Source organism: Budorcas taxicolor, chromosome 10, assembly GCF_023091745.1.
Source record: "Budorcas taxicolor isolate Tak-1 chromosome 10, Takin1.1, whole genome shotgun sequence".
Classification (NCBI taxonomy): domain Eukaryota; kingdom Metazoa; phylum Chordata; class Mammalia; order Artiodactyla; family Bovidae; genus Budorcas; species Budorcas taxicolor.
The window spans coordinates 46091683-46118993 of NC_068919.1; the positions used below are offsets into that span (position 1 = coordinate 46091683).

General features: G+C 46.0%; 1 protein-coding gene across 2 annotated transcripts in view; it reads right to left on the reverse strand.

Moving 5' to 3' along the window:
• The window catches only part of TLN2 (talin 2), a 499959-nt gene extending 474325 nt beyond the window's left edge, over positions 1-25634 (reverse strand). For both annotated transcript variants that reach the window (XM_052646966.1, XM_052646965.1), the window contains exon 1: positions 25508-25634. The gene's annotated coding sequence lies outside the window, so the exon portion shown is untranslated. The remainder of the gene's footprint in view (positions 1-25507) is intronic.
• Positions 25635-27311: the final 1677 nt, after the last annotated feature.

A 27311-nucleotide genomic window follows, 5' to 3' on the forward strand; every position in this document is an offset into this window, starting at 1 on the left:
GGGGCCAAATCAAAACTTGAAGACAGTTTTGGGTGAAATAGAAAAGGATAGTTTTATCACTTTGCCAGGCAAAGGTGGACACAGCAGACTCCTGCTCAAAAAAAAAAAAAACCTTTGTGTCCCCATTTGGAGACAATAGTGAGGAGTTTTATAGTATTGGTTCAAAGAGGGTGTGATCAGATTGTGGACATTCTTCTGATGGGCTGGTGGTGAGGTAAGCAGGAGTCAGCATCACCAACCTTGAGGTTCCAACTGATCTAGGGTCTACATGCTTGTGGACAGTACACCATCGTTAATCTTAACTTCTCCCACCTGGAGGGGGTTTCAGTATCTGCAAACCAATTCACAGATACTGCTCTGTGTATCCTTTGATAGGGAACCAGGGCCTTGACCCTCACTATTGTTTCTCTTAACTGTTTGTTTCTCCATTGTCTTGCATCCCCTCCCTTCCCTAATTATCAACTGCTTGGAAATATCTACCCATTGGAATTCTGGGAAGGTCATGGAGGCTGAATGAAGGCTATTTCCTATAAGCAAAGAAATGGAAGACACAGAAAGGCGTCGTGCCCAGGGGCCCCACAGGGCCGACTCTGTATCATGAATGGATGCCAAGGACCACAGCACACTTGAGTGTTCCCAGCAGTCCCCTCCTGTCCCCAGGTGTCATTCTTCCCAGGCGCAACACTAACAGGCTGGTGAGGGCCCTGACATCAGGCTACAGACACACCCTCAGAGTCTGTAAGAACCACAGTCAAGAGGGTGTGTACTGTTGTTGTTGTTCAGTTGCTAAGTTGTATTCAATTCTTTGCAGCCCCATGGAGTGCAGCACTCCAGGCTGCCCTGTCCTCCACCATCTCCCAGAGGTTACTCAAATTCATGTTCATTGAGTCAGTGATGCCATCCAACCATCTCACCCTCTGTTGCCCTCTTCTTCTCTTGCCCTCACTCTTTCTCAGCATCAGGATCTTTTCCAAAGAGTTGGCTCTTCCCTCCCATCAGGTGGCCAAAGTACTGGAGCTTCAGCTTGTGTGTTCAGTTCAGTTCGATTCAGTCACTCAGTCGTGTCCAACTCTTTGCAACCCCATGAACCGCAGCACACCAGGCCTTCCTGTCTATCACCGACTCCCGGAGTCCACCCAAACCCATGTCCATTGAGTGGATGATGCCCTCCAACCATCTCATCCTCTGTCATACAGCTTGTGTGAGGAGCACTCAATTTGGTATCAGAAAACTGAGTTCAAATCCCTGGCCTAGCATCTCTTCCGATTCCTCAGAAGAGATGATCAGACCTGTCACCACCACCTCTCTGGTGAAAAATGTTGACAGGCAAACCCTGCCCCAAATTGATTGTGGATATACACTCAAGTTGGGATCTTATTAAAATGCTGATTCTGAGTCAGCAGATCTGGATGGAACTCAAGAGTTTCAACGAGTTCCCTGCTGATGCTGATGTTGCTGATCCTCGGACCAACTTCGGGTGGTAAGGACAGAGAGATTTATGACCTCGTACAGGGTTTCTCAAATATCCCCAGGAAGAATCACACGGGGTAACTGTTACATACACAGATTCTAGGGCCCCAATCCAGACCAGGGCAGGCCTGGAGAGCTGTCAGCTTAGCAAGTATTCAAGTGAGTCTTATTATCAGAGAAGTTTGGGAACTCTAGTCTATCATCTGCATCTCCCATTTACTTTATTTTTGGCTGTGCTGAGTCTTCATTGCTACGTGAGGGCTTTCTCTAGTTACAGCCAGTGGGGCCTCCTCTCCAGCTGCAGTGCATGGGCTTCTCACTGCGGTGGCTCCTCCTGTTGTGGTTTGCAGGCTCTGGGGCACACGGGCTCGGCAGTTGTGGCTCACGGGCTTAGCTGCTCTGCGGCATGTCGAATCTTACTAGAGTGTGGATTGAACCGGTGTCCACCGCATGGCAGGTGAATTCTAGACTACCAGGGAAGTCCTGCATCTCTCATTTAAAACTCCCAGGCAGCCAGGGGCAGTCCTTACTTCCTTTACACTGTTCTCTTCAGTGAGAAGAGAACTTAAAAATCTAGTAACCTAGCTCCTGCTTCCGGGGGTTAGGGTGAGAGCACATTTAGAGATGCACTCCCCCAAGCTTTTCCAAGTCTTGGCACACCTGGAAAATTATCCTTTGTCCAGCCTGAGCTCTGCAGGCCCTGAGAGCCAGAGGAAGGACGGGGGCATCACTATCTCAGTGCACTTATGATCATAACCCAGCACCCTGGCTAGAAAGAGCTGCTCCCACCTCAATCCCATTAGTCAATGAGCAAAACCAACTAACACAGCCCTCCAATACATTCCTCCATCGTTCTTCAGATGATCCAAAACACCAGAGAAAAAAATAAACATTCCAAACTCCCATTCTGAGGTTGTCTACAAGAGCCAGTGCAGCACAGTCGTGAGAAATACAAACATATTTACTCATCCTAACAAATTACAGATAATTACCATGTGCCCAGAAGCATGCATAGTATGCTGTACATTTATGATCTCATTGAATCTTTGCAACAAATCCTTGATTTGTCTGTTTTATTGAGGTCACTGACGCTTACAGAGGTTAGATGACTCCCACAAGGTCACACTCTGAATAGTGGTCACCATATTATAGGTTCCTACATGTAGCCCTTTGTGACACTCAACCCTGTCAACTACAAATTGTCCCTTGCTGAGGGCATTGGCCCTCTGCCTCTGTGGCGATCAAACCCTGTGCCTTGCAGCTGTTGAAGTTCGACATGCCCTGAAGGGAATTCAGGGTGGAGAGTGAAGCACTCTGTGCTCCAGGGAAACTGGTGGAACAGGTCTTTAGACAGATGTTTTCAGAAACTGACTTCATGATCCCAATCCTTGCATCTCCTCGTATCTAGAAAAGCACTAAAAACCTTCATGATGATATCAGCTCTTTGTGACTAGCAGAAAAGTAAAATATGTACTTGATTGCACTGAAATTCCCCCTCACCAAAATCACATATATCAGTCTTCCCCCACGACCTCTTTGAAGCAGTTCCTCAGAACTATCCGAAGTGCTGTCTACCAGGCTGCAGTCCTCATTTTGACCCAGATAAAACTTAACTTGAAACTCTCATGTAGTGCATCTTTTTTTTAGTCGAAAACCCTCTTCTGATTTGTTTTAATACCTCCTGCCCACACATACCCTCCCAAACTGTGCTTTCCATGAAAGCAGGGCTCCGGTCTGGGCCATATCCACCATGCATGCACCTTAGAGACACTCAGAAAAAGATCTGCCAAACTGATGAATGATTTCAAAGCCAGGGCTCCTCCGTGATAACAGAATGCCTCCATTCTACAAGGCTACAGGTACACCTAGGCTTAAAACACCCCCAACTGATAAAACATGAATTTACAAGGCCTAAGTTGAAGAAACGATGGTGAAGGGCAGTGGTCTGGGAGTCAGAGGCATGAAGGATTCTTCTCCCATTTCCGCCACACTACCCTCACATCTGGACAAGCCACTTGGCCTCACGGAACCGAACCTCAGATTTCTCCATCAACATGATGGTTTTATTCATCCCCCAAACCTTTGTGAACTTCCACCATGTACTAAATGTGGCACTGAGATGAAAATGATCAAGATGGGTGGAAGGGGACTTCCCAGGGGGCTCAGTGGTAAAGAATCCCCCTGCCAGTGCAGAAGACATGGGTTCAATCCCTGATCTGGGAAGATCCCACATGCTACAGAGCAACTACTGAAGACCACGTGACTAGAGACCATGCTCCACAACAACAGAAGCCACCGCAATGAGAAGCCCACACACCACCACCAGAGAGCAGCCCGCACTCACAGCAGCTAGACCAAAGCCTGTGCGGCAGTGAAGACCAGGACAGCCCACACCCACAAGAAGAATGGGTGGAAGGTAGATCCCATCCCTCAGTCCTGTGCCATCTCCACTCCTCCCACCCCTCTAAGCACCAACAAAGGGAAAGCACACAGAAGACTTTTCAAACAGGTATGGAACAAAGACGAACACGGGAGTCATTTGCATCACAAATGACACCTTGAATTCAAAAATTAATTCATAAAAAGAATAGTTAAAGTGACAAGTCCCCCTGGCACATTTTTTGGAGACAGGTTCATTTAAGTATTATTATGTACAGTAAATTTCACCCTTTTCAAGTGTAGAGATCAATCGATTTTGACAAACACATGCAGTTCCTGCAGCAATGTTAAAAATAGATTACTCACCTCTAACTTTTCAAGAATATGTTACATAAACTAAAGAGGGCACATATGGCTCGATGACACAAAATTAACTCTAGCTTCTCTTTCTAAAAGTAATGGTCCCCATTCTGCCAGAAAGAAGAACCCAGAAGTGAAAATCTTGTCTTTTGGGGGAAAAAAATCAATTTGTAGATATATCTACAAAGCAAGGAATGGAAACTACCAAGATATACTGGTCAATGCAGTTGAATTTCCTTTACTAATGGGAGAGTCCCTCCCCTTGACAACACCGCCACTCATATGAAAGCATTTACCTTTTTTTAAAATATACAAATGGAGCCCAAGAACACAAACCTATTTCTACCATAGGTCATCTTTAGTCACTTGTGCAGTTTAAAACCACAAAGCCTCCTTGAATCCAGTCCAAGAATCTCTAATAAGTTTCACATGACTATCAATGCTCCAAAGGAGTTTACCTGGACAAGGAGCATAACTTTCATTTTAAGACATATCTTAAAACGAATTGCATGAGCTTATGTACAAAAGGGAGGGAGGTGATTATTCAACTAGGACTCTCAAAATCTGTTAAAATTACATCCCAGCTACAGAACAAGGTCCTGGTAACTTCGGACTACAAACAGAATTACAAGTCGGAAAATGGCAACAAATGCCACTGTAAACAATCAATCTAATCTTGTTAATTTTATTTTTGTGTATGTATTGTTGGCTACACTGGGTCTTCGTTGCTACACGTGGGCTTTCTCTAGTTGTGGTGAGCAGGGACTTCTCTCTAGTTGCAGTGCATGGCCTCCTCGTTGCAGTAGCTTCTCTTGTCGCCGGTTTGCAGGCTGTAGAGCACCAGCTCAGTAGTTGTGGCACACAGGCTTAGTTGCTCCATGGAATGTGGGATCCTCCCAGACCAGGGGTTGAACCCACGTCTCCTGCGTTGGCAGGTGGATTCTTAACCACTGGACCACCAGGAAAGTCTCTAACAGTGTTTTCAACCTTACTATTTGGCTGGACTCTGGTAAAAACCACAGGGTTTTCCAAACCCTGGCTGAGTGGCACTGAAACCTCAGTACCAGTGCCTAACAATCTTCTGATTATGAGAACTCCCTATTCTTGGGTCCCACACAGACCTACCAAATTAGAATACCTGGGGCCTGCGCAACTACAGTATTTAACCTTCATCCTTTAACCTTATTCCTGGGTAATTCTGATCATACTTGACCTAAGGACCACATTCTAAGAAATACACTAAGAGAGCATGTGTTTTGTTATACAGTCATCAAAATAAAGTCGAGTTGGTGAAATAACTTGAACATTGATCCTGAGTATATGTTATATAATCTACAGGCTAATGGCCAAGGCTTAGGAATGTTTGTGTGATTCAGAGAGAATGTCACTGGAGTATCAACAGATTGAACCACACAGGGACAACCTTTCATTCACACTGGGCTGCCAGTTCTGTGGCCCCCAGACTAGTATCTCAGAATTTTTGAATACCACTTTAGAAGACAAATCTCTAGGGCTGGAGCCTAGAAATCCAGGTTTCAAAATTTTCTCTAGGTGTTTCTTCTGTACTGGGCATGCGCCGCCCCTCTTTACTTGCTGTGAATCCATTTTATAACGATGAATACTTAACAGTCACAAAATGTTTCTTGTCCTCTTGCCAGCTCTATTTCTGCCTTGATAATGCATGCAATGCTTACGTGTTACCACAAAGGCAACAGTGTATCTCTCACCCGCTCCCTACTCTGCAAGGTGTATCTGTACAGCAGGGAAAGTTCAAGACAGATTTGTTTTCCCTTAGATGAAAAAGTGTGCACAGCCTGGCAGCCAGAGGCCCTCCTCATCAGTATGGTGGCAGGGGTATGATCTAAGAAGGTGCTTCTAGGCTCAAAGCACCCCAATTCCAGTGAGCGCCTTCTCAGGGTGTCTCCTAGGGCCTCCCAAACCCGCCAACAGAAAAATGCGAACTTGACAGTGTTGGTGGGTTCCCTCCCCGCCAAAACTACATCCATAGCACACTGCACGTGTTCTCACACATTGCAGTGCATCAAAAAATCTCCAGGGGAAACAATAAAAATACTTGTCTGTGTGTGGCTGCACAATATGGCGTGTGCGATCTTAAGTTTCCTGACCAGGGATCAAACCCGTACCTTCTGCAGTAGAAGCATGGACTGTTAACCACTGGACCTCCAGGGAAGGGCCCAGAAACAATAAAAATACTGATTCCTTACTTATAACCTCAGCTTCTGGTTCAGTAGCATTCCACAATCTTAGTATTTTCAACGAGTCTCCCAGGAGATTCTTATGCATACCAAGACTTGAGAAAGTGTTATGGGAGACATCTAAGCTACAGAGGAGAAAATCTGAACTTGAAACAAATGTACCCAGTGTTTAGTGTGTAAACCTTGGAACGTATCAATTTTCTCAAAGTAGAAATAATTCCTGCCTGCCATGGCCGTTCTGATGGCAGAAAATACAGACAAGACCTTAGGAAAATATAAAGTCCCATGTGTAGGTCAATGAAACTATCAGGTGCAGAATGACAGGCGAGGGTCCCTTAGCCTAAAGAGGTAACTTCAGTAACCATTCCATGTCAGAAGCAGACTCTGAGACACAAGTCTGTCTAACAATGTGTTACGCCTTGAATTGCATCCCATCAAAAAAGAAATGCTAGAGATTTCCCTGGAGTCTTCCCTGACAGTTCCTTCCCTGTCAAAGAGAAAGGCTGACCTAGAACCACTCGGGCTCCCTTTTAAAAAAAAAAAGAAGGAGGGCCAGTGGTTACGACTGTGTACTTCAATGCAGGGGGCAGAGGTTCAATCCTTGGTCTGGGAACTAGATCCCACATGTTGCGCAGTGCAGTCAAAAGAAAAGAAAATGTTGGGAGTCCTAACCCCCAGAACCTCAGAATGTGACCTTATTTGGAAATAGGGTCTTTACAGAGGTAATTAAGTTAAAATGAAACTGTTAACAGTGGACCCTAGGCTCCCCTGGTGGCTCAGACAGTAAGGAATCCGCCTGCAATGCAGGAGACCAGGCTGAAGCCCTGGGTTGGGAAGATCCCCTGGAGAAGGAAACGGCAACACACTCCAGTATTCTTGCCTGGAGAATCCCATGGACAGAGAGCCTGGCGGGCTACAGTCCATGGGGTCACAAAGAGTCTGAGCAGGACTGGGCAACTAACACTTTCACTTTCACTCCCCTATCTGTTGTGACTCATGCCCTTATATTGATAAGAAGAGGAAATCTGGACACAAAAACAGAGCTGCCGAGGGAGGAGATGGCCATTAACAAACCAAGGAGAGAAGCCTGAAACAGATGCTTCCTCGAAGCAACAGTTAGAACTGGACATGGACCAACAGGCTGGTTCCAAATAGGAAAAGGAGTACGTCAAGGCTGTATATTGTCACCCTGCTTTTGATGTATGCAAAATACATCATGAGAAGCACTAGGCTGGATGAAGCACAAGCTGGAATCAAGATTGTCGGGAGAAATATCAATAACCTCAGATATGCAGATGACACTACCCTTATGGAGGAAATCGAAGAAGAACAAAAGAGCGTCTTGATGAAAGTGAAAGTGGAGAGTGAAAAAGTTGGCTTAAAGCTCAACATTCAGAAAACTAAGCTCATGACATCTGGTCCCATCACTTTATGGCAAATAGATGGGGAACAGTGGAAACAGTGGAAGACTTTATTTGGGGGCTCCAGAATCACTGCAGATGGTGACTGCAGCCATGAAATTAAAAGATGCTTACTCCTTGGAAGGAAAGTTATAGGCCAACCTAGACAGCATGTTAAAAAGCGGAGACATTACTTTGCCAGCAAAGGTCTGTCTAGTCAAGGCTATGGTTTTTCCCAGTAGTTATGTATGGATGTGAGAGTTGGACTGTAAAGAAAGCTGAGCGCTGAAGAATTGATGCTTTTGAACTGTGGTGTTGGAGAAGACTCTTGAGAGTCCCTTGGACTGCAAGGGGATCCAACCAGTCCATCCTAAGGGAAACCAGTCCTGAATATTCATTGGAAGGACTGATGTTGAAGCTGAAACTCCAATACTTTGGCGTTATACTTTGATATAACTCATTTGAAAAGACCCTGCTGCTGGGAAAGACTGAAGGCGGGAGAAGAAGGGGACGACAGAGGATGAGATGGTTGGATGGCATCACCGACTCAATGGACATGGGTTTGAGTAAACTCTAGGAGTTGGTGATGGACAGGGAAGCCTGACGTGCTCCAGCCCATGGGGTCGCAAAGAGTCAGACAAGACTGAGCGACTGAACTGAACTAAACACAGCTCTCAGTAGGAACCAACTCTTGCCAGCACCTTGATCTCCAACTTCTAGCTTCTGAAACTGAGACAGTAAATTTCTGCTCTGAAGCCACTAGCCTGTGGCATGGTGATGAGGGGGCCTTAACAAACTCCATCTGTCAGGTTCCAATCCAAGAGCACAGTGCTCTTCTCTGGCTCCTTCCACAAGGGACATCTGACCACCTTATGCGTCTCAGATTCCACAGGGCTTGTTCTCATGTCTTCATCAGGTATATTCATAAAATTATATATACTCTACTTGTCAGGACCATCAGACACCCAGCTCTTGGGGGACAAGGCATCACAGCCTGGGACCTGTAGCAACTGTCACAAACTCAGAGCTCCAACACTTCTGGAAGTTCACCAGCCTGAGAGCAAGCAAGTGATTTTTCATTCTTATAAAACGGTGCAAACCCACCTTACACTGCCAATCACACTCCCTTTTTTTTCTTCCATCAGCACCTATGGGCAGCTTTTCACTTCCAGTGGTCTGAGAGCTGGTAAGTTACCTTCAACATGCAGGCACCCAGAGACCCTAAACAAGAGGACCCATAAAAACCCTCGGGACATGATCCTCTCAAACCGAACATAGCTTTCATTCTGGCCTAAGTAGCAAAACACATTGGGAAATGCTCCCAAAGAAAACATACAGTCCTGCTAATATGGATTACAACCAGAACCCCACAAGATCACAGTCAGTAAGCAGAGGGAGTGTGGGAGAGAGAAGAGCGGATTGGCCTGGTTGAAATGATTACACAGCCTCAGGAAGAAGCCACGTCTGTCTAGAGTGCAAGGCTGGCAAGCACCACCCCTGCGGGGCGGCTGTCCCCAAGGCCCTGGCTGCTTTTACCCCCTTCACACCCTTCCTGGGCAAGCTCTCCTAGGAGGCTCCCTTTGTTGTTCAGCGGCTCAGTCATGTCCAACTCTGCGACCCCAAGGACTGCAGCACGCCAGGCCTCCCTGTCTGTCACCATCTCCTGGAGTTTGCTCAAACTCATGTCCATCGAGTCGATAATGCCATCCAACCGTCTCATCCTCTGTCGCCCCCTTCTCCTCCTGCCCTCAATTGTTCCCAGTATCAAGATGTTTTCTAATGAGTTGGCTCTTGGCATCAGGTGGCCAAAGTAATGCAGCTTCAGCTTCAGCATCAGTCCTTCCAATGAATATTCAGGATTGATTTCCTTTAGGATTGACTGGTTTGATCTCCTTGCTGTCCAAGGGACTCTCAAGAGTCTTCTCCAACGCCACAGTTCAAAAGTATCAATTCTTTGGTGCTCAGCCTTCTTTCAGCCCAACTCTCACATCCATACGTGACTACTGGAAACAGTGTCCAGGTCCTGCTCGCCGAGATCCCAAATCGAGGGGAGTCTGGGAACTAGCAGAATGAGCATGCTTAAGGAGTTTTCTTGGTGACTTTTTTTGAATATTTACTTATGTATTTGGCTGTGCTGGGTCTTAGTTGCAGCCCTCGGCATCTCCAATCTCCACTGCACCATGCGAGATCTTTCAGTTGCAGTGTGTGGGATCTAGTTCCCTGACCAGGCATCAAACCCAGGTCCCCTGCATTGAGAGCACAGAGTCTTAGCCACTGGACCACCAGGGAAGTGCCCCCTGGTGATTATGACACACGCCTAGAGCCTAGAATCATAGTCATGAATTAAAGTGAGGGTCCACCCGGACATCCCAGAAAATGGAGGCTGTGGTGGTCAGGAAGGTGGGAATTCAGAGCCAGCTGTGCCAAGTGACCCCGTCAGGGACATCCTCTGGGATTCAGTTCTGTCCCTGTCAAGGAGAAAGGCTGACCTAGAACCACTCAAGCTCCCTTTTAAAAATAAATGAGTTAATATAAAACACTGATAATAAAAATAAAGATGTCCCACAAAGACATCACTCTTTCTTCCTGGAAGTACTAGACTCAAGGACCTTGTGGTGCACATCAGGCTGCTCGTGGCTGACATCTTACCCACAGGAACAGCTCCTTCACCCCATGGGGAGGGCCCAGGAGTGACAGATGCTAAGCCCAATGCAGAGCCCTTCAAGGAGAAAATTAAGCCTCTTAAAGTGCCCTTGATGTAATCTCTCAAACCCAGGAATAAGCCACTCTCTTCTTGGAAGATTTGCCATGCATGACCTCGGGCTACACTCAGGAAATATCTCCACTTACATCAAACTAGGTCCTGGACACGGATGCCAAGTAATTAAATGGGCAGTCGTGAAGCATGCAAATAGAGAGAAGACAGGGCCTTGATTTAAACACTCAGAGTCTGGAGGCTGAGAGCAGTGCAGAGGGAAGCACAGAACCCTTCACCCATCTTCAGGAATTCCCTCTGCGAGGGCCTCAAACACTGTGTGAGGAAAAAAGAGACGTCCTTCCGTGTGGTCGAGTGGACTCTGGGGACGAGTGATGAACCAAAACAATTCACCAGAACATTGAGGTCAATGATAAACACTTAAGACAAGTGAACTTACGTCTTCAACGCAGCGGCAAGTTAGCAAGCAGACCACTTAAGAGCCCCTCTTCAGAGATAAAAGCGAGGGGCAGCCATTTGTCTCGGTCTAGCTGTCCTCAGCAGGTGCCTCCCACCACTCAACAAGTATTTAATAAGGGTAGGCTTCATTCATTCAGCGCTTGAACTCCCTAACTCTCAGCACGTGACCTAAGAAATACCGTCCCCAAGAGACGCCACTTTCCTACGTCAACACTACTCTCTTCCTTAACTCCAATCTGGAAAACAATTTTTCCTCACACAAGGCTAACTCTATAATCAACAAGTTTTCCTCACCAATTACTCACATTTTTTTTTTTTGTTGAATGAACCTATCTGTGAAACAGAGACAGACTCACAAAGAACAGACTTGTAGCTGCCAAGTGGGAGATGGGGGGCGGGGGGAATGGACTGAAAGTCTGAGATTAGCAAATACAAACTAGTACAAAGAGAATGGATAAACAAGGTCCTACCACACAGCACAGGGAACTACAGTCAATATCCTATGATAAACCATAATGGAAAAGAATATGGAAAAAAATGTGCACATATATATATATATACATATATATAAAACGGAATCACTTAGATGTATAGCAGAAATTAACACAACACTGTAAATCAATTACATTTCAATAAAAAAAAATTTATTGTTGATCATCTACCATGTGCCAGATGTTGTTTGACTCTTGTGGACAGAGTACGATAGATGGTTTCTCTCACGAGCTTACATTCTAGTGCCATGAGACAGGCAAGCAGTGAATCATGTATGTAATACAGGCAGACCTCATGTTACTGCACTTAGCTTTACTGAGCTTTGCAGATGCCACTATTTTTACAAATTGAATGTCTGTGGCAACCTTGTGTTGAGCAAGTCTATCAGGACCATCTTTCCAAAAAACATTTGCTCATTTCCTGTCTCTGCATCACATTTTGGTAATTCTCACAATATTTCAAACTTTTTCGATATAATTATATTTGTTAAGGTGATGTGTGATCATTGATCTTTGATGTAACAATTATAATTGTTTGGCAGGCACCATGAATTGCACCCAGATAAGACGACGAACTTAATAAATGTGTTCTGGCTGCTACGCCAACCAGCAGCTCCCCATCTCTTTCCTTCTCCTCCAGCTTCTCTATTTTCTGAGACACAATACTGAAATTAGGCCAATTAATAAGCCAACAAAAGCCTCTAAGTGTTCAAGTGAAAGGAAGAGTCACACATCTCTCACTTTAAATCAGAAGCTTGAAATGATCAAGCTGAGTGAGGAAGGCGTGTCAAAAGCCCAGACAGGCCAAAAGCGAGGTCTCTTGAGCCAAACAGCCAAGCTGTGAATGAATGCGAAGGAAAAGTTCTTAAGGGAAATTGAAAGTACTACTTCAGCAAACAGACAAATGATATGAAAGGGAAATAGCTTTATTGCTGACATGGAGAAAGTTTTATCAGTCTGGATAGAAGATCAAGCCAGCCACAACATTCCTTTCAGCCAAAGCTTAATTCAAAGCAAGGCTCTAACTCTCCTCCATTCCAGGAAGGCTGAGAGAGGTGAGGAAGCTGTAGGAGAAAAGCTTGAAGCTAGCAGAAATTGGTTAGTGAGGTTCAAGGGGAAAAGCTGTGTCCATAACATAAAAGTGCAAAGTGAGGTGGCAAGTACTGATGCAAAACCTACAGCAAGATAGCCAGAAGATCTAGCTAAAATCATTAATGAAGGCAGACAGATTGTTCAATATAGATAAAACAGTCATATATGGAAGAAGACGTCACCTAAGACTTTCGTAGCTAGAAGAAGTCAATGCCTGGCTCTGCAAAGGACAGGTTGACTCTCTTTTTAGGGGCTAATGCAGAGGATGACTTGGAGTTGAAGCCAATACTCAGCTACCATTCTAAAAATCCTAGAGCCCTTAAGAAAAAGACTCAAGCTATTCTGCCTGTGCTCTGTAAATGTAGCAAGCAACAAAGCCTGGATTACAGCACACCCAGTTTACAACACAGCTTACTCAATATTTTAAGCCCACTGTTGAGACCTACTGCCCACAAAAAGAAAAAATTTCTTTTCAAATATTACCGCTCATTGACAATGCACCCCGTCATCCAAGAGCTCTGATGGAGACGTACAATGAGGTGAATGTTTTTCATGTTTACGGCCATTCTGTACCCCATGGATTAAGGAGTCATTTCAACTATTAAGTCTTATTCTTGTAAGAATTGCATTTTATAAGGCTGCAAATGCCATAGACAGTGATTCCTCTGATAAATCTGGGCAAAACAAACTGAAAACCTACTGGAAAGGATTCACCAGTCTAAATACCATTAAGAACATTCATGATTCATGGTAAGAGGTCAAAATAACAACATTAACAGCAATCTGGAAGAAGCTGATTCCAACTCTCACGGATGACTTTGAAGGTTCAAGGTTTCAGTGGAAGAAGTAACTGCAGATGTAGTAGAAACAGCAAGAGAATTAGAATTTGAAGTGGAGCCTGAAGATGTGACTGAATTGCTTTGATTTCATGAGAAAACTTGAATGAATGAGGAACTGCTTCTTATGCATGAGCAAAGAAAGTGGTTTCCTGAGATGGGATCTGCTCCTCGTAAATATGCTATAAAGGTTACTGAAATGACAACAAAGGATTCAGAATATGACATAAACTCAGTTCAAAAAGCAGCAGCATGGTTTAAGAGAACTGACTCCAATTCTGAAAGAAGCTCTACTGTGGGTAAAATGCTATCAAACAGCACTGCCTGCTACAGAAATCATTCATGAAAGGAAGCGTCAAGCAATGTGGCAAACTTTATTGTTGTCTTATTTTAAGATGTGGTCACAACCACCCCAACCTTCAGCCATCACCTCCCAAACAGGTTAGCAGCCATCAACATCAAGGCAAGACCCTCCACCAGCAAAAAAAAAAAAAAAGACTTTCTGAAGACTCAGAGGACAGATAGCACTTTTTTGCAATAAAGTCATTTTTAATTAAGATATGTACATTGGTGTTTTTTAGATGCAATGCTGCTGCTGCTGCTAAGTCACTTCAGTCGTGTCCGACTCTGTGTGACCCCACAGACGGCAGGCCACCAGGCTCCCCCGTCCCTGGGATTCTCCAGGCAAGAGTACTGGAGTGGGGTGCCATGGTCTTCTCCTGATGCAATGCTACTGCACACTTTTAGACTATGAAAGTGAAAGTGTCAGTAGCTCAGTCATGTCTGCCTCTTTTCGACCCCATGGACTGCACCCAAGCTCCTCTGTCATAGAATTCTCCAGGCAAGAATATTGGAGTGGGTTGCCATTTCCTTCTTCATGGGATCTTCTCAACCCAAGTATCAAACTCAGGTCTCCCACATTGCAGGCAGATTCTTTACCATCTGAGCCACCAGGGAAGCCTAATTACTATAATATACTATATACTACATATAGCCTATATACTATAATAGACTATCAGTTCAGTTCAGTCGCTCAGTCGTGTCCGACTCTGCGACCCCATGAACTGCAGCACCCTAGGCCTTCCTGTCCATCACCAACTCCCGGAGTTCACTCAGACTCATGTCCATCGAGTCAGTGATGCCATCCAGCCATCTCATCCTCTGCCATGCACTTCTCCTCCTGCCCCCAATCCCTCCCAGCATCAGAGTCTTTTCCAATGAGTCAACTCTTCACATGAGGTGGCCAAAGTACTGGAGTTTCAGCTTCAGCATCAGTCCTTCCAAAGAAATCCCAGGGCTGATCTCCTTCAGAACGGACTGGTTGATTCTCCTTGCAGTCCAAGGGACTCTCAAGAGTCTTCTCCAACACCACAGTTCAAAAGCATCAATTCTTTGGTGCTCAGCCTTCTTCATAGTCCAACTCTCACATCCATACATGACCACAGGAAAAACCTTAGCCTTGACTAGACGGACCTTAGTCGGCAAAGTAATCTCTCTGCTTTTCAATATGCTATCTAGGTTGGTCATAACTTTTTTCCAAGGAGTAAGCATCTTTTAATTTCATGGCTGCAGTCACCATCTGCAGTGATTTTGGAGCCCAAAAAATAAAGTCTGACACTGTTTCTACTGTTTCCCCATCTATTTCCCAGGAAGTGATGGGACCGGATGCCATGATCTTTGTTTTCTTAATGTTGAGCTTTAAGCCAACTTTTTCACTCTCCACTTTCACTTTCATCAAGAGGCTTTTTAGTTCCTCTTCACTTTCTGCCGTAAGGGTGGTGTCATCTGCATATCTGAGGTTACTGATATTTCTCCCAGCAATCTTGATTCCAGCTTGTGCTTCTTCCAGTCCAGCGTTTCTCATGATATACTCTGCCTATAAGTTATATAAGCAGGGTGACAATATACAGCCTTGACGCACTCCTTTTCCTATTTGGAACCAGTCTGTTGTTCCATGTCCAGTTCTAACTGTTTCTTCCTGACCTGCATACAGATTTCTCAAGAGGCAGGTCAGGTGGTCTGGTATTCCCATCTCTTTCAGAATTTTCCACAGTTTATTGTGATCCACACAGTCAAAGGCTTTGGCATAGTCAATAAAGCAGAAATAGATGTTTTTCTGGAACTCTCTTGCTTTTTCGATGATCCAGCCGATGTTGGCAATTTGATCTCTGGTTCCTCTGCCTTTTCTAAAACCAGCTTGAACATCAGGAATTTCACAGTTCACATATTGTTGAAGCCTGGCTTGGAGAATTTTGAGCATTACTTTATAGTATAGTATAAATTTACTCTAGGAAACCAGAAACTTTGTATGACTCACTTTAATATTCACCCTCCAAGGGGCTGGGACGGAAGCTACACTGTCTCCTAGGTATGCCGGTTATCAGGGAATGACACATGATATGAAAACAAGGAAGAGGCTGAGAGCAGGGACCAGGGGGAGCTAGGAAGACCTCTAAGAAGGTGATACGGGAACAGACTCCGAAGTCAAGTGAAGTGTGAGAGAACAGCCCCCACTTTCAGAAGCCAGGGGGAGGAGATCCAGCAGCAGAGCAGGAGCTGGAACAGCCTGAGTGTAGGAGGACAACCAGGTGAGGGCCGTGGTGCAGAAGCCGAGTGAAGACAGCCAAAGAGAGAGCCGGCTCCCTGCTGCCGAGGCCGCAGGCAATGACAACTAAGCGCTGGCCACCGGGCATCACTGGCGCCTGGAGAAGTGTGCTTTCGCTGAAGGGATGGGACAGAAGCCAAACTGGTGGGTTCAAGACAGAATGAGAGAGGGAAATGGAACAGAATGGACGACAATTCTTTTGGAAGATTCTGACTCCAAGAGAGAATAGAGGACTTGGGAGAACCGTCAACTGGGATATTAGGCTAAGAGTGTTCTGTTGGTGGTACTTTTCCCCTCAAGATGAGAGAGACTACAGTGTGTTTCTCATGGAGATGATCCATCAGTGGGAGAAAGCTGATGCTGCAGAAGGGAAAGAAGATTCATGCACGAGTGAGAGCCTTGCATGCCGACAGGGAACAGGCTCCGGTGCTGTGCGGCTACAGTGCAGGTAGGCTAGCAGATTTAGCATCAGGAAATGATGAAACGACTTCCCAACTGCTTCCTTTTTCTCAGTGAAATAAGCCAAGTCATCAGCTGCAAGTGAGGTGGGGACAGAAACATAGTGGGCTCTGCAGTGCCAAGAGTCCGTCTGGAGGCTTATGGTCATAAATAAAAAGTGAGACGATGCAGATGGCTGGTTTTCTCCAGCCAGGTTCATCAGCCTGAGGCAGGAGCAGGGTGGACAGAGGATGGGGTTTTCCTAGGAAAGTAAGATGAAGGGAGAAATAGTCAAAGAAGTTGGGGGCTGTAGGCAAGTACCTTGGGGTGAGGGTTGAGGGTGGGGCATAGTAGGAATAGATAATAAGGGTGTTAGAGGATGAAGAAGTGCAAGGGTCACCAGGTCAGAGCCCCTTGGAGGGTGCAGGCTGGGTGCACTGGGGTAATAACAGAAATAAGGCGAAAGAGAAAAGGTGAGGGTCAGATGGGAATGCTTATCAAGATTTTGACGGAGGTACAGTTATTGGTAATGATAAGGTCTACACTTGTGATTGCAAGGTTAGTGGGTAATAAAATCAATTTAGTGGGTCATGGCCAGCAATTTTTAATGAGACAAAATAAAAAGCATGTGACTACATTACACCTAGTAAGCGTAAACACTGTTTTGTGAAACTTGGTTCAGTTGTACGTATATTTGCATTGGGTCATCACATAAGATGTATTTCTCCTATAAATCGAGGTTTAAAAAATAAAAAACTCCCCCAGGACACCAGGGCAAGGTTTCTCTATCATGACACTGCTTACATTTGAGACCATGAAATTCTCTATGTATGTAGGGGGGTCGGTAGTGGGGGAGTGCATTATACAGTGTTTGACAACATCCCAGGCCTCTACTCACTGAATACCCACAGCACTTTTGTGTCCCCTCAAGGAGTGACAGACAAAAATGTCTCTGCATGCCTGTGTGTTGAGTTGCTCAGTCGTGTCCGACTCTTTGAGACCCCATGGACTGTAGCCCACCAAGCTTCTTTGTCCATGGGATTTTCCCGGCAAGAATACTGGAGTGGGTTGCCATTTTCTCCTCCAGGGAATCTTCCTGACCCAGGGATTGAACCCAAGTCTCCTGCGTCTCCCGCATTGGCAGGAAGATTGTTCATCACTGAGCTACCCGGAAAGCCCTAAAATGTCTCTGCTGCTCCTGCTGCTGCTGAGTCGCTTCAGTCGTGTCTGACTCTGTGCAACCCCATAGAAGGCAGCCCACCAGGCTCCTCCGTCCCTGGGATTCTCCAGGCAAGAACACTTTAGTGGGTTGCCATTTTCTTCTCCAATGGATGAAAGTGAAAAGTGAAAGTGAAGTTGCTCAGTCGTGTCCAACTCTTCTCGACCCCATGGACTGCAGCCTACCAGGCTCCTCCACCCATGGGATTTTCCAGGCAAGAGTGCTGGAGTGGGGTGCCACTGCCTTCTCCAAAATGTCTCTAGACATTGCCAAATAGCCTGTGGGTGGCAAAACTGCTAAGAACCAGCAGTCTAAGAATAACTGTGGGAGGGATGGCTGAAGTAGACAGAAGAAAGGATAACTAAAAGAGAGCTGGTCAAAGGACTGAGTTGGGTGGACAATCTATATAGATGCCCAAGTTACCAAAAATGTTGATCAGAGATGGGACTGTGGTCCAGATGAACACCATCTTCAAAGAATGAGGCAAAGTGACCCTGAGGACTGTAGATGCATGTTCTCTACCCCAGCTACATATCAGAATTACCTGGAGAACTTACCCACCAATGTCCAGGCCCCATCCAGACCAAGTAAATCAACATCCCCAAGTGATCCCAACACGTGGCTAGGGTGGAAAACCCTACAGAAGAGGTCCACCCTCCAGGGGTGTATGACGAAAAACAAAAAAACAGGAACCAGAGACTAATAGGCTTCTCTGCTCTCCCGTGAGAATCCACTATGGAATATTTAAAATAAACCTGAACTTTGACTTTCACTGCTGATTAACCACACATCCATGGATGAAACATCAGTACATCCCCAAACACCTACAACGGATACAGACAACAGTTCAGTAAAGTAACTCAAATAATTCTTCTTCTCAGCTCGTTGAAACTGATAAAACTGAGTTAATTTGCCTCGATTGGCACTGTAACTTTCATCCATGAAAGGGTAGAGCACTGGCTGGACAAGAACACAACAGCTGCAAAACCCAAGAAGCTGTTCCCCTACACCAGTGGTTTGCAGAGTATGGTCCAGGACCAGGAAGATCAGTGTCATCTGGGAACTTGTTAAAAATGCAAATTATCAGGCCCTACCCAAGACTTACAGAATCTAAAACTGTGGCTCAACAAAGTGGGTTTTAACAAGTCCTCAAGGTGATTCTTTTTTAACAAGTCCTCAAGGTGATTCTGGAGAAGGCAATGGCACCCCACTCCAGTACTCTTGCCTGGAAAATCCCATGGATGGAGGAGCCTGGTAGGCTGCAGTCCACGGGGTCGCGAAGAGTTGGACGCGACCGAGCGACTTCCCTTTCACTTTTCACTTTCATGCATTGGAGAAGGAAATGGCAACCCACTCCAGTGTTCTTGCCTGAAGAGTCCCAGGGACGGGGGAGCCTGGTGGGCTGCTGTCTATGGGGTTGCACAGAGTCGGACATGACTGAAGTGACTTAGCAGCAAGGTGATTCTGATGGTGACGAATCACCATCTCCTGCCTGCAATGCAGGAGACCTGGGTTCAATCCCTGGTTTGGGAAGATCTCCTGGAGAAGGGAATGGCTACCCACTCCAGCATCCTTGTGTAGATATATCCTTCCCACAGATGGGGAAGCCTGGTGGGCTATAGTCCATGGGGTCTTAAAGAGTCAGACATTACTGAGCAACTAACACTTTCACTGTCCAGGGGATTCTGAGGCATTCACATCTGGAAACCACTGAATCTAAAGCACAGTTTTCAAATTTGCAGCACAGCCCTGGCTTCCAAGTGGTTGAGATTCTGAGTGTCCCACCAGCATTCAGAGTCATGTGATATGTACTTTTAAAAATGTGAATGGAGGTTCCACTGCTTTTGAAAGTTTTATTTTTTTTTTTGTAGTGACTGCCAAGAACTCAAATACTATCAAGTTTCAAAAAACACATCTAGAGGCAGAATTGAAAATGGTACACAGGTAGAACAATCAGCTAAGCTAAAGATAGTGTGGATGGAGACCGGGATTCAAATGCCAGCAGAATCATTTAGCAGCAACTCTCTGGGCTTCCCTGGTGGCTCAGATGGTAAAGAATCTGCCTGCAATGCAGGAGATCTGGGTTCAGTCCCTGGATCGGGAAGATGCCCTGGAGAAGAGAATGGCTACTCACTCCAGCATTCTTGTCTGGAGAATTCCACGGACAGAGGAGCCTGGCGGGCTACAATCCATGGGGTTGCAAAGAGTCTGACATGACTAAGCAACTAACACACTCATGTCTCTCTCTCTCTCTCTCTCAGGCTCAGGAAAACCAAGTTTGAGGACATGCTGCCTGTCTCCTGGAAGACTCTCTAGTTGGCCAGAAGACCTCCCCTCTACCTTCTGAATGGGATCAAAGAAAGTCAAGGAAAAGGGGTTCACCCTCCTGGGAGACAAAGGTAAATAGCTCTTCTGGAAGCCAAGGCTTATACTGAAGGATTTCACTTAAAGTTGGGAAATCTCAGAATTTTAGAAGATAATTGAAAGTTTCCAAAGAGACAAGAGATTGCTGCAGAATGGATCAGGAAAAAAAAAAAAAAACAGAATATTGCCCAGTTTTTGTTTCTAAAATGGTTCCAGACAAATTTCCTATTCATTAACCAAATAATACTTTTAAATGTTTTCATATAAAAAAAGCCTGAATGTTTAGGCAAGTAAACCATTCAAGGTGTATAGGGAGCAAATTAATCATCCCTCTGCTCCACAGCTAATTTTAAACAATATTAGGTTTTATGTGTCCTTCCATATCTTTCTTCAAGGTCATACACATGGAGCTTCTTTTTTAAATCAGAAATAGTATCATACCACATATGATACTTGGCAACTTGATTTTATTTATATGTAGTATATCATAGACATCCTTCACAAATAATCTCTCTATATATGGATGAGAGGGTCCATATATATATGGACCCTATATATTCATCCTACTGATGGAAACTCATACTGCTTCTAGCTTATTTACTGTAGTAATCTGGCAACAAACAACCTCACACACAGATGCCTACATGCTGTTTCTACTTCTGTAAGAAAGGATTACAAATATGCGACTGCATACACAAATACACACATTCCAAATTGTCACTGAAACTGTCTGCTTTCCCACAAGGTTGCACCCATTCATACTCCCACCGAGAGTCTGAGGGTTGCCCCCAACCCACCTAACAGAGGATGTTACCAACCTTTAAAACACGCACTAATTGGATGAACAGAAAACTAACAGTTCTTGGCTTTTTAATTTGCATTTCCCTGACCATGATGTGTTATGAGAATCTTTTCACATGGTTATGACCATTTGTACCCCTTATCTTGAGAATTGCCTGTTCACATCCTTTGCGTATCTTTGATTGTGTAGTCCTTCAAGTACTGTTTAATCTCACACTATTACCCTCCCTCCCCCGACTCTACAAGATGCATAAAATATAAAAGATCATGCTCTAGGAACTGGATGTGTGGGGTGAGGCCAGGAAATGTCTAAGTACACAATAACCCTCAAAAGCAATTACTGAATAAGTGAATAGCACACTTAGAAAATTTTGTTAGGAGTGCAGCTAAAAGAGTAAAAGGGAAATACAAATATGCATGTCCTGTTCTACATATTCAGAACAATATCACTTTGGATGAAATTTAATTGTTGGTTAACGGAAAAACAAAACATTGTCCTAGCACTGACTCTAACAATCCACTGTGAAAGGGTGGCAAAAAAGCTGTCTTGATTCATAGCTCTGGGTGGTACATAAACAAAGGCTCTCAAAACCAAGTGCCACCTGCCACTAAGCCCCAGGCTTGGTCAAAAGACAGATGAAGTCTACCTTAAACATTTTGTTCTTTTCTTGTTGTCTCCACTGCCATCCAAGATTTTTTTGCCTTTGAAAATTTCCTGCTTATTGAGGAAGGGGATTGAGGACAGCCTACAGGAGGAGTCTGATACAGTTCAGATTCCTTAACTCTTTTAACTTTAGGCAAAACATCTGGTTATACCCAGCATTTATCCCCATTATTTGTAATAGTTCTCTTTGGCTTATATTTTAACTAGTCTCCTTATTAAATATAAGAGTAATAGGATTAAAAAGTTCTGGGGGAAAGTACTGTAATTAAAACAGCACCATTTGGGTATATGTTAAGCTGTAATTCTGGTCCTGCTTATTAAGTTTTCCTTCTTGTCTTTAATTTTTTTTTTTAACCCATAAAAATAACTTTGAATTACTTAACTCTTTTTTAGTACTTCCTGTATTGGCTAATTCACCACCTCAAAACCTCCAAGAAAACATTATGACTCAAAAGTTCTGGAGTAGTAATGTCAGGTATCACAAGTTTTAGACACTGTCCCAAGAGTCTGGGCATGCCACACACACACACCACAACACACACACCACACAGTTACTTGACAGGCAATTTTCCAAAATGAATAGGCATTTCTAACCTCTTGAAGTTATAAAATCTTAACAGGAAAATATTGCAGGAACTTTGATCAAGCCAAGAAGTTATAATAAGAATCAGGCAAGAGGCAACAAAGCACAATTTGTAACCCTTTGTTAAGAGAGGCATAAAAAAAACAAATATTGAGGCAGTAAATTTAGGAATGAAGATACAAGGGTTTATAATGAAACTTTTTTAATTTTTAATTTTAGCTTTATTGAGAACACTTCTTTTAGATTTTTATTATGTAATGTTTAGCACATGCACAAAAATATGACATATATATAGTTATAAAGCACAATACTAAGATGAATAAATACATCTTTAGACTTTTTTTTTTCTGAGCAGTTGGTAAAAATTTAAATTGTTCACCACCTATAACCATCCGTAACTGCTCTTGGAAACAAATGATCTGCTGGTAACAGGGGGAGGAGGAATGGGGGAATCAGTATAATTTGAGCTATAAAAGAAACTGCTGCTGCTGCTGCTAAGTCACTTCAGTCGTGTCCGACTCTGTGTGACCCCATAGACGGCAGCCCACCAGGCTCCTCTGTCCCTGGGATTCTCCAGGCAAGAACACTGGAGTGGGCTGCCATTTCCTTCTCCAAATAAAAGAAACTAGACTAAAGCAAATAACACACACACACCTCTTTCTAAAACGTGACTTTGCTTAAAAATACTTTAGGGAATACTGTTTGAAAATCCCCAAACAAGTAGATTTAACAGTAGGTGAATTCAAAACCCATATAAATAAACCTATGCCTATAAAGAATATTCCCAATACCTCAATGAACAGGGCCAAGTTTTAAAAGTGCACTTTCCCTTTGGAGGTAAAAGCACATCAATGCCAAAAACAGAAACTCTAATAATTCTTCAGTACTCCTTGATGACCTGAGTGGGCACAAAGGCAGAGAGAATCCAAGGACTTCCCCAATCTGAGGAGCCCTGTGCTTTCTGATTCAAGATACCATTTCTAAGACTGGGAAGTTTACAAAAGGGATGGAGGCTTTCAGCAACTAATTTGATTCTCTCCTAAATTAATTACGCTAATTCTAGAAAAATGTATCTTAGGCTCAGGTTGTTCTCCACAGTTCTAGGGCTCAGTGAAAACAAAATTAGCATTTCTGCAGGTATCCCTCCTCTCTCAAGGTCATGTGTCTTGTCACATCCACGGCCCCTTCCGGTTTTTACACAGATACCCCAAATCAGCCAACAAGGAAGATAAAATGTTGGAAATTCAATGCCTGACATTCTGGAAAAGTATTTATTGAAGCGGACAGACCTAAGAGCAGCCTAAATCCTGACATCACAGGGCACATCTCTGAGATGAAAGCCTCCCCCCTCCCCCACATGCTCTCAGTGATCCCTTGAAGCCTTTCCAATGATGAAGCCCCAAAGTGCTGACATGACCTCAATACTATGGCATCATTTCTCTCGCCAAGGAAAAAGGCTGGCACGTTCCTGCCAGTGAACTGTAAGTCAGCCAACTCGCCCTTCCCCTGCCCCTTCATAAAGCAGAGATCACAATCTATCTCAAAAGTAAAGATTTCCCCACCGCCCCTCTCCCGAGAAGTCGCCAACTCCAAGCTCTGAAGAAAGGAGAATAGCGCTCAACCTGACGAATGTCACCACTCAGCACCCCGGGTTCTATCAGAAGCCAAAGTTCAGTAGTATTTAGAGCACCGAGCTGCTTGTAATTTATTATATCTGGGGGTCCAGTTCTCCAGAACACCCCCTACTCTCGCGTCTTTAAATGCGTCTCGTACAACACCAACACTTCCGCTCATTCCCTTCTCTCCTCGTCTAGAAATAGCAAGAGGTTAGTTTTCACCACGAAACAGGCATTCTGAATCAATCTCCTTTTCCCAAGTCACCTGGGTTCCTCACGGGCAGCAAAAACCCAAGTTTCCCCACGCATCCCCCTGAAACCCCAACTTCTGGAAATGTCCCCCTGACCTCGCCTCCGCCAGCTAGCGCCGCGGCGAGAGCCGAGCACGCAGCCGCGGGCGCTGCTGCTGTCGCGGCCGCAGCCCGAGAGGCGAGAGGAGGCTCGGGCTGGTCTTCCGCCACGGGGTCACCGCAAACCACGGACGATAACCGGGGCTCCTCCTCTACGCTGGGAGTGAGCTCCCGCGCTCTGATGGGCACCCAGGAGGGTCCTGGCGCCGGCAAGACGGTCCGCACCGGCGCCCGGTCGGGGAAAGCGGTCAAGCGCGCGGCTCCAGCAGAGCGCCCCGGCGGCCGCGGCCGCAGGAGAGGGGCGTGTTCCTTGCGCCTCGGAGCCCGACCGCGGCGTCTCGGAGGGACCGTGGACCGAGGCGAGCAGAGCGCGCAGTCTCTGACGGCGGCTCTCGGCCCTCAACCCCGGCGGGCCGGCCTGGCGACGCGCTGCAGCCCGCGCGCCCTTGCGGGGACAGGCGCGGTGCGCGCCCTGTGGAGCCGCCTCCGTGCCGGCCTGGGCGCACAAACTTTCCCGGGGAGAACCGCTCCAGCCTCTCCTGCCGGGGCGCCGCGCTCTCCCCCCGGCCCACCAGCTGTTCGCCCACTCCCCTCGGTAGCCAAGACCCACTGAAAATATGGCGCCCTCGAACGTCGCTCCTCGGTCCCCTTGGGGAATCCCGAAATACCGGTGTCCGGGACCCCCGACTCCCGACGGGGGCGAAATTTCAGCTCCTGGGGCGAAGGAAGGAGAGGGCGCCCCTGGTCCAGCGCGAGGCCAGCGGCGGCACTGAATCCCAATCCTCCCCTCGCTCTTGGTCCCCCAGCTTCAGGCAGTTTGCTAGTGGCGAGATTGCCAAGTAAAACAGAATCGCGGAATCGGCAGGTCGGAGAGTCCGGGACTGGGAAAGGATCTCCGCACCGGCCGGCTCTCTTTGCCTGGAGCCCGGCCGGATACTTGTTTGCAAAGTGGCGCTAGAGTCGGGGCGACCAGTGCTGGAACGAAGCCGCTCCGCCCGCGCCAACTCTCCCGGCGCGGGGGCCCGACCGGGGCCGAGGGGACACTCCAGGCAGGCGGGGCCGCTTTTCAAAGCCCAGTTACCGGAAACCCAGGGGGAGCCCCGCAGGGGACCAGCTGCCCACGGCTAGGAATCCGCTCTCGGGAGCGGGCTGTGAGGCTGTTTGCAAACCGCCGCGCTCGGGTCCAGTGCAGTGAAACATACATGTGCAATAGACAGGTGCATTAATTTCATTTTATTTTTATTTTCCTGCATAAAGCTCCCTAGAACATCAAATCTGGGAGCTTTGCGAGGTTTTTTTCTGCATTGGCATCACTCACGAGATGCAAAAGGAAGGGGAAAACCACCCACATTTTCCTTCTGTAAAGGGGAGGGAAAAGACACGAGAAATTCATGCAACGTGCATGCAGCTGGAGGAAGAGGAAAACCCGAGTGAGCCGTGCGCCTTACCGGGGGATGCATTTACTGTCTCATTGCAGAGCGCCTGCCTCGGAGTGCAGCCGGCGTCCCCCAGCGCGCCCAGCGACCGCTCCGCTCCCGCAGCCGCCCCAGCCGCTGCCGCCGCCGCTGGCTCCAGGCGCGGAACAAGAGCCGAGGGCGAGCGCGAGCGCACGGCCCGGGAGCGCCGGGAGGGCAGGAAGCGCGTCATCACTCGGGGACGGCGCGGCCCCGCGCGGCTCGGGTTCGGCCGCCGCGCAGCGCGGCACCGAGGTTGGGCAGGCACGGGCTCCACCGGGCATCTCTTGGGTCTCTAGTCAGCCGTCCGGTGCTGGGAGGTTTCGGGGGCAAAGGGAGGCGCCGGCCGAACTGTCGCCGAGCTCGGGTCTACTGTGTAAAGAGAGAGGGAATGCACCGTCCTGGGGAATGAGATCCCTGGGTCCGCAGAGCGCTTCCCCAAACCGCTGGCCCGCCGCGGAGGGGAAGCGAGGTGAGGTTCCGACACATGGACCCTGGTGGGCTCTGGGGTCCTATTGCGATGCTGTCGGTGGGAACCCCAAGCAGGATTGTCCCTGTCTGTAAGTGTTGCACACGCCGACACCAAAACCCACCAGGTCAGAGGTCATTTAGGGATTTAGAGAACGGCTTTTAGGGATGAGGGGGCGTAATCTGTTAAATTCAGCAGAAGAAATTTTTCTCCTGCCTGCTGTGCCCTTAAAGTCAATGATATACCTTTGCAATTTACACAGCCATTAGGAAATGTAGGATGACCTGAAACAATGAGAAATTTTGGAGGTCAGGAGACATCACAAAACACTATGTACTATATGATGTCATTTTTGAAAATTGGTATGTGGAGAGGTAGAAAAGACTGGACGCAGAAACCAAAATGTTAACTAGGGCTCGGTAATTGGAGTTGTGGATGATTTTTCTTTGTCTGCTTAGTTTGTGATTTTTCTGTAAGGGACACGTGAAAGTGAAGTCGCTCAGTCGTGTCCAACTCTTTGCGACCCCATTGTAGCCTACCAGGATCCTCGGTCCATGGGATTTTCCAGGCATGAGTACTGGAGTGGGTTGTTATTTCCTTCTCCAAGGGACACACATAACTTTTGCAATTACAAATGTTTTTAATAAGAAAAGACCTTGCATTTTTCTCCATCCCAATATAAAATAACCAGGATTAACTCCTTTTCCCAAAAAACAGGTAGCAAATCTCTTTAATTACTCCTAACAAACTACTGCAACTTTTTAGTGTTTCTCAGAGCATGAAACTTCTGCCCTTATGAATTGGAGATTATGTAAATTGATCTGTCTTGATGAAGTCTACTGAGATACTGGATAAGGCTGGATACTCTATAAGGAAAAAAAAGCATGTTCTTGTCAGGGCTGATGGACTTGACTTTACTATGACCACATGTTTATAACAGAACAGCTTTGTAACTTATTTCAGAGAATACACTTTATAAATCAAAAAGCACAGTTAGAGAACCAATGAACTGGCTATTTTAGAAAGTTCTCAGAGTTACACTGCACAGTTTCTAATTGCACAGGAAAAAATGGTTCTGTTCACCACACTTTAAATTTTAAATAGTCCCCAGTCTAACAATAACTGGTGGTGGCAAGAAGCCACCTCAGGGGATGGTTAAAAAAGTAAATGTTTATTGATTTTTGTAAGAGATTGGTAATAAGGTCATTAAATTAATGCCACCTAAATTGTCCCTTGGTTTACAGACCATATTTTTATAGCTCAAATGACAGGTTTGTGTAAGAGGCTCTTCCAAGACAAAAATTGACTACAACTAAAGCCATTTTTCTC